The sequence below is a fragment of the Dermochelys coriacea genome, chromosome 7 (genome assembly GCF_009764565.3).
Source record: "Dermochelys coriacea isolate rDerCor1 chromosome 7, rDerCor1.pri.v4, whole genome shotgun sequence".
Taxonomy (NCBI): domain Eukaryota; kingdom Metazoa; phylum Chordata; order Testudines; family Dermochelyidae; genus Dermochelys; species Dermochelys coriacea.
In genome coordinates this window covers 89,696,961-89,703,145 of record NC_050074.1, presented here as the reverse complement: position 1 = coordinate 89,703,145, position 6,185 = coordinate 89,696,961, and the positions used below count along the sequence as shown (strand labels likewise).

Below are 6,185 nucleotides of genomic sequence, written 5' to 3'. Positions count from 1 at the left end.
CAAGTATTAAGAATTTACACTAAGCCATTTTAAGGTGTGTGTGTGGGGGTGGTGGTTTTACACCAAAAACATGTTTTGAAAAAGTTAGAAGTAACAAATGCCCATGACTCAGTTACGCTCATGGTTCTCCCCCCAGATATTTCTTCTGGTCTAAAAGTCAGCATGACAAGCTCTTTCAAGTTAGAAACACAGAGCTAACTACATCTACAAAGCAATCACATCTAATGAGAACCATCAAGCATGAGAACTTCTGCCCCAAATTTGGGATTTGGGAGGTATCAGAACTGGATTTATATTCAAAAGTTGTCCACTGTCAATTATGGAGACATAGCAAATTGAAGCATAGACCTCAGTGGCTCAGGAGCCAAATTAGTGATCAACATTACCCCAAAGAGACACAGTAGTGTGAATTCATTGTTTCATTTAATATAGTGCTATATATCCATATTTAAACAGTATGGCAGTGGAAATATTTAGTATATATAAAAATTATATATAAAAATAATTCACAGTAAAATGACTGACCAAGTATTTTATCCACTACAATTGGTTAACATAGTAAAAGCATCCTTACTGATTCATAATTAAAATCACAGTATTTTAATATCATGTGCTGCAAAGAGCCACAGGAGACACATTAAAGGGCCACTTGCGGCTCACGAGCCTCAGTCTGAGTATCATCAGCCTAAAGCTGAATCCAACTTTCTGCAGAAATACACAGACATACCCAATATGTTAAAAATCTATGACATTATTTCTACATTTAGCTTCACATATAGTGGGACTAATCCATGTTTACACCAATATGACACTGGACCAATTTCTTATTAGAATTTTGTGTTAAGTGTAATATTGCTGGTATCAGAATATTTAGACATCATGTTTGCAAATTCACAAAATAAAGAGAATAAGATATAAAAGCCAATGGTCACTGTCACAGGACAGGGCTTCTCTTCCAAACACTCACTGTCCCACCCACTCACCTTTAAATGGGTTTATTTTACAAACATAGGTGAACAAAAAAAAAAAAAAACCACATGGTTCTTTAGCTCACCTTTTGTTCTAGGGTTTCACAGCCTCCCTTTCCAGGGATCTCTGGTGATCCTGCTTCTTGCAGCTTCAGTCCCAGCCAGCTCTGTTCCCTTCCTGGAACGCTAGCCCCAGGTCTACCTTCCTGGGCACCTCGCCTCTTGCTCCAGGGTCCAACTACAGGCGTTAGCCACGGCTCCACTCCCCAGGCACAGCCCGTCATAACAGTTCTTCCCCTTTCTTCCCTTTGACATGTCTTTGTAGTCCCAGGTGTAGCCCTGCCCCTTTAATTAGCTCAGCTGGGCCCACCTGCTCTGATACCAGTGCATTGGGTTTGGTCTGCTTCTAGGAACCAGCTACTGACCGTCCTTTTTTGAAAAGCAATTTCTATAGCATAGTTTATAATGACCATTCTTTTATTATGATAAATGTACGAGCATAGCACATTTGCATTTATATCAAGTGATAGCTCTAGAATTAGCCAGGAAATGGAATTTCTATCCCATGAACTATAAGTTTTTGACACAAACACTGACCTGAATCTGGACAAAAAGGAAAAAAACTGGGATTTTTTTGCAAGACTGAAAATTGTCATTTTCTTTCAGAAATATCAAAATGAAATATTCTTCCAGCTTCCCAGACTCCCTGTGCCACCATGCTACCCAATAAGTTGGCAGTGGAACTGGATAGCCTGAGGAGCCAACTAACCAGCCTGGCAGCCCACCAGGCAGGCTGCGAGAAAACAGGGTATGGGGGGAGCCTGGAAGGCTTGCAGGAAACCTTCCAATTGGACTTTGAAAGTTTTGACTGAATCAATGCATTCTTACAGAATGTTTAGATTCTGTCAAATCAGCATTTTCAGATGGAAAAAACTATTCCATCAGAAAATTTTCAACAAGCTCTAGTTTGCTCTTATGTCCTTGAGACATTTATGAGTCTCAATGTTTTATTTGGGTGGATTTAGTTTTTACATATAGTTTTATCATGTTTTGGTGATAGGTGGGACTGTGAAAGCTGGGGAAGCCTTCCCCTTTTCAAATTATTAAAACTATTCTTCACATTGTACATCCCAAACATTCTCTAATGAACAGAATATTAACACTAGAAATGATTCTGTTGGAGGCAGAAACTAATTCAGCCAAATATCAGAGCATTAACTTAAGTTTTCGTCTAACCAATGTGTCTTTCTGAACTGACATGGCTACATCATCTGCTGCGATCTCAATGCAGATAGAAGCTCAAGTTGCTTGTGGAAACCTGTGCCCTTTCTTCAAAAGATAATAAGTAACAGACCTCTAAGTGTTTGTTGAAAAGAAGAGAAAAAACTGCTGTCTGCTTCCCTATTCCCTAGGGTGCTTCTGCTATTGTTGGGAAGCAGACAGACCATATGCAGCAGTTGAGACTTATAATGGCACATGCTAGTGACAAGAGACATAACATCATAGCAATGGCTCCTGTATGGCTGAAACTATTCATACAAGTTGTGTAGACTAGTAGTTATTGCTACTTCAATTGGGGCTGCATTCTGGGTTGTAATAAGTGCCATATAAATGTTTCAAATGTGCCTTCCTACGCCTAATTAAAACTAAATTTAAAGACTATTAAATACTAGATACTGAAGTATTGAAATTTTATATTGAAACTTAAGTGTCTATGGAATATTTTATTTTCTACTTTATTACTTAGACGTATCAACTTACAGTTTAAACAAGCAAATCCCTTTCCTACACCACATTTACTAACACCTTAGATTATTAAACAATGAAAGTATTCACACATTCATTTTAATTTTCACATTTTATTCTGCTCATTTTGGGCCTGATCTGCACCACTGCAGTCAACAGGATCATGCTATTTGGCCCCAGGTCTGTACTGGGATGTGCTAGCGCAATCCTCTGGATTAGTGATCTCAGTAGGGTCCTCACTAGCAGATTCCATGAAGATCAAGGTCTTACTTGGTGCATTTCTCTCATCATGGACAATGAAAATCGATGTAGTCAGTTTCACTTTTAAGCATTCAGCTGACTGATGTTTTGGCTGCAGACACTGCAAAGACATGATATTTTGTGGTACCATGTTTAACTGAAGTGTCAGGGATTTAAGCAGACATACAATGATGTAATTATTTGAGAAAGAATATGGACAGGACCCGCTACACCTATGACAGACCTGATGGTACTTTTTATGAGAACAAGTGTTCAAGTCTTGGTTTCATGTCTCATCCAAAAGATGTCACCTCCAGCAGTATGTACGTACACACACACACACACTCTCTATACCATGCAGCAGAACAGTAAAGAAAAAAGGGATTGCATGCCTCAGAAAAAGTAACAATATAGGAGGGAAAAGTTGAACTATTTTTAGGCAACAGCAAGAAAAGGTGCTATGGCATAACCCCTACTCCTGGTTCTGCCCTATTCAAGCACAACTGGAATATTGGTTGAATACTGACTCAAAGAGCAAAGTACCACCTACTAAGCTACCAACTTCTCAAAAAATCTAGCTGTTCCTGGAAGTGGTCTCCAGACTAGTAGGACCCCACTTACCTTATCGACTCTGACAGGATCACAGCACAGGCAAGAATAGTTGCATGTGAGCCAACATACCATTGTTTCTCTACACAGAAAGCAAATGGCTAACTGCTAGCTGAAAAACTGGGCTATTTTGGCAGTAAACTACAGGTAATTTTTCCTGCTGAAAATGAATTTGGCTTATTATATTTTTGACAAGCAGATCCCACTATCCCATTATTGAGAATGCTATACAATTATGTAAACAATAACTGCTTGCCAGCATTTGCATTTCCAGCCACTTATGGCCTGATTTTGAGAGTTCTGAGAACTTGTAGCTCTCATTGAATTCAGTAGGAGCAGCAGGTACTCTGCAATTCTGACAAAGCTCTAAGGACCAACTAGAGGAGTTCAGTCAGGTATAAGTGAACTCAACTTTGCCATTCAATGTGCAGCCTGTTTACAGATGTGTAGGTACTGCAAATTTTATTAGCTAGTTCAATATTGTCACAGCTATGTGATGGTAACACAGCTTTTGATATTATGATTATGATTATGTCACAGCTGTGTGCCAGCACTACAATGCGCAACTGGGACCTCATAACTGAGCCACACCAACACTTCGCTATTCCCGGTTTGTTAGGCTGGAGCAGGGGGAACTGAGAGAAGCACACAAATGAAAATATACCATGGAATATAAAATGGGCATGAAGCAGTGAATGTAACTGTTTTAAAACTACCTCCTCTGATCTAGTGGAACTGGCACTGCCAAGGAATGAAGCAGTGCTGCTGGGGTTCAAAGCTGAAGGCAACAGATCCACCAGGTTTGAGGCTGAGCCTGGGCCTTTACCACAGAAGCCAAATACTCCTTAAACTCATGGAGAGTTCCATATTAAAAAGGTCCCTCTTGCAGCTTTTCATGCAAGCAGGGATGATTTGGCCATTATCATTGTTATTTTTAAGTGGTTAAATGCGTGCAAGGTGTTTCATAGATATAAATATGGAAGTGGTCCCTTAGCAGAAGAGATTACCATCTAGGCACAAAGGGCTTGCCCTCTTGGAGCTCACTGCAGGGCGAGGGCTTAAATTCAGAGATCAGGGTAATAAATTAAAACAAGGGTAAAAAAGAAAAAACAGTGCAGGAGAGAGAGATAAAACAAGGGTCATAAAACAATAAAAATTACAAGATGGCAAGGAATCATATGTGAATTTGGCTAAACTGACTAAATTCTTGCTGAAATTTGGCAATTAAAGAACGAGTACGTGCACACCATATGTTCACTAGGAAAAGTAATTTACATAATTCCATTTTCAAATTGAAATGTGGAAGCATTTCACTTTCTTCTTGTCTGAGCTACAAGATCTATTCTCTCATCTATGTCACAGGGCAAAATGGCTCAAGACAGCTGGAGTAGACATCACTGCTACTCTGCATAGGAACAGAATGTCACCTCTTTCTTTTAAGTCTTGCTGCAAACCGCAACATACAAGAGGGCTAGGGCTGAGTTATTGGAATTGTAGCCAATAACTGACCCTTCCCTAGTGCTTCTGAGAATTAGGTTTGGAATCCTGCCTCCTGCTCGAAGAAGATGCTACTGGCACCCTCTTCTCTTTCTTGTATTCCTGCAGCAGCGACAAGGATTTTGCCTTAAATGGATAATGCCTTTTGTAATCTAGAATCCAACTCTCCTGTTACTATTACATCAATTGTGTCTCTGTAGTTCTTCCACCTCCCTGTACATATACAACTATTAAAATGTTTAATAATTATCCCCACAGAAATACTTTACAGAACTAAATACCTATTTTAGGTTTACCACAAAAGAGACTTTCAGGATGATTTTTTTTGAAGCCACATTCCAATGAAAAAGACAAATTTGATGTTTTACATATTGCTGTGTAGACTTCCAAATAGAAGGAGGTGAAAAGTTTAGTAAGACTTTCCCATGCAATCAGGTATCTAAAGGTGAATATTTTTGGCAGTTTTCCATTTCCTTGTTGACTTTGTTCAGCAGTGCCTTACTAGTCACCAGAGCCTCATAAAGGTACACAGACTTTCATCATCTTCACAAGAAGATGAAACTATGAAAATTGAGCAACACTGGCAATCTGGTACTACATCTTTGGAACAATAGTGTTAAGATGATGTGCTATACTAATATACTGTTAGTGTATTATTAATACTCTACTCATACCATTAGACTTTATCTATGTCAAGACTGTGCCCTGATCTGATACTCTTTCAGAGCTGCAAGATCTACTTCAATTGAAGGCAAAGGTAAAGCTCCCATTAACTTCAATGGAAAAACCCATCAGGCAATGTCTTTCCTTTTTTCTTTATAATTTTAAGTTGGACTTTTAAATCCATGTTCTTTCCTCTACTAGTTGTAATTATTTGAGCCTAAGTTCATGAATACTTCTGCTTGATACATGATGTAAGTAACATAATTACATCTCAAGACCTAGTCTCATATCATTAGCCAGAGCTTTTGCATCTGATGCCCACAATACTTCAAGTGAATAATTGCTTTCCATTAGCTGTCATAAATAAGAATTATACACGAAATCCCCATTCTTCATTTATATATTCTGTTTGCTCACTCTGGCAGACCTTGGGTTCTTAATACCAATAGATTCTGTATGCCC

General features: G+C 38.8%; 1 long non-coding RNA gene across 1 annotated transcript in view; it reads right to left on the bottom strand.

Annotated features, from left to right (window-relative positions):
- Positions 1 to 2,838: 2,838 nt before the first annotated feature.
- LOC119859446 overlaps positions 2,839 to 6,185 on the bottom strand; it is a 60,657-nt gene continuing 57,310 nt past the window's right edge. The window contains exon 3 of the long non-coding RNA XR_005294212.2: positions 2,839 to 3,075. This is a non-coding gene — a long non-coding RNA (uncharacterized LOC119859446). The remainder of the gene's footprint in view (positions 3,076 to 6,185) is intronic.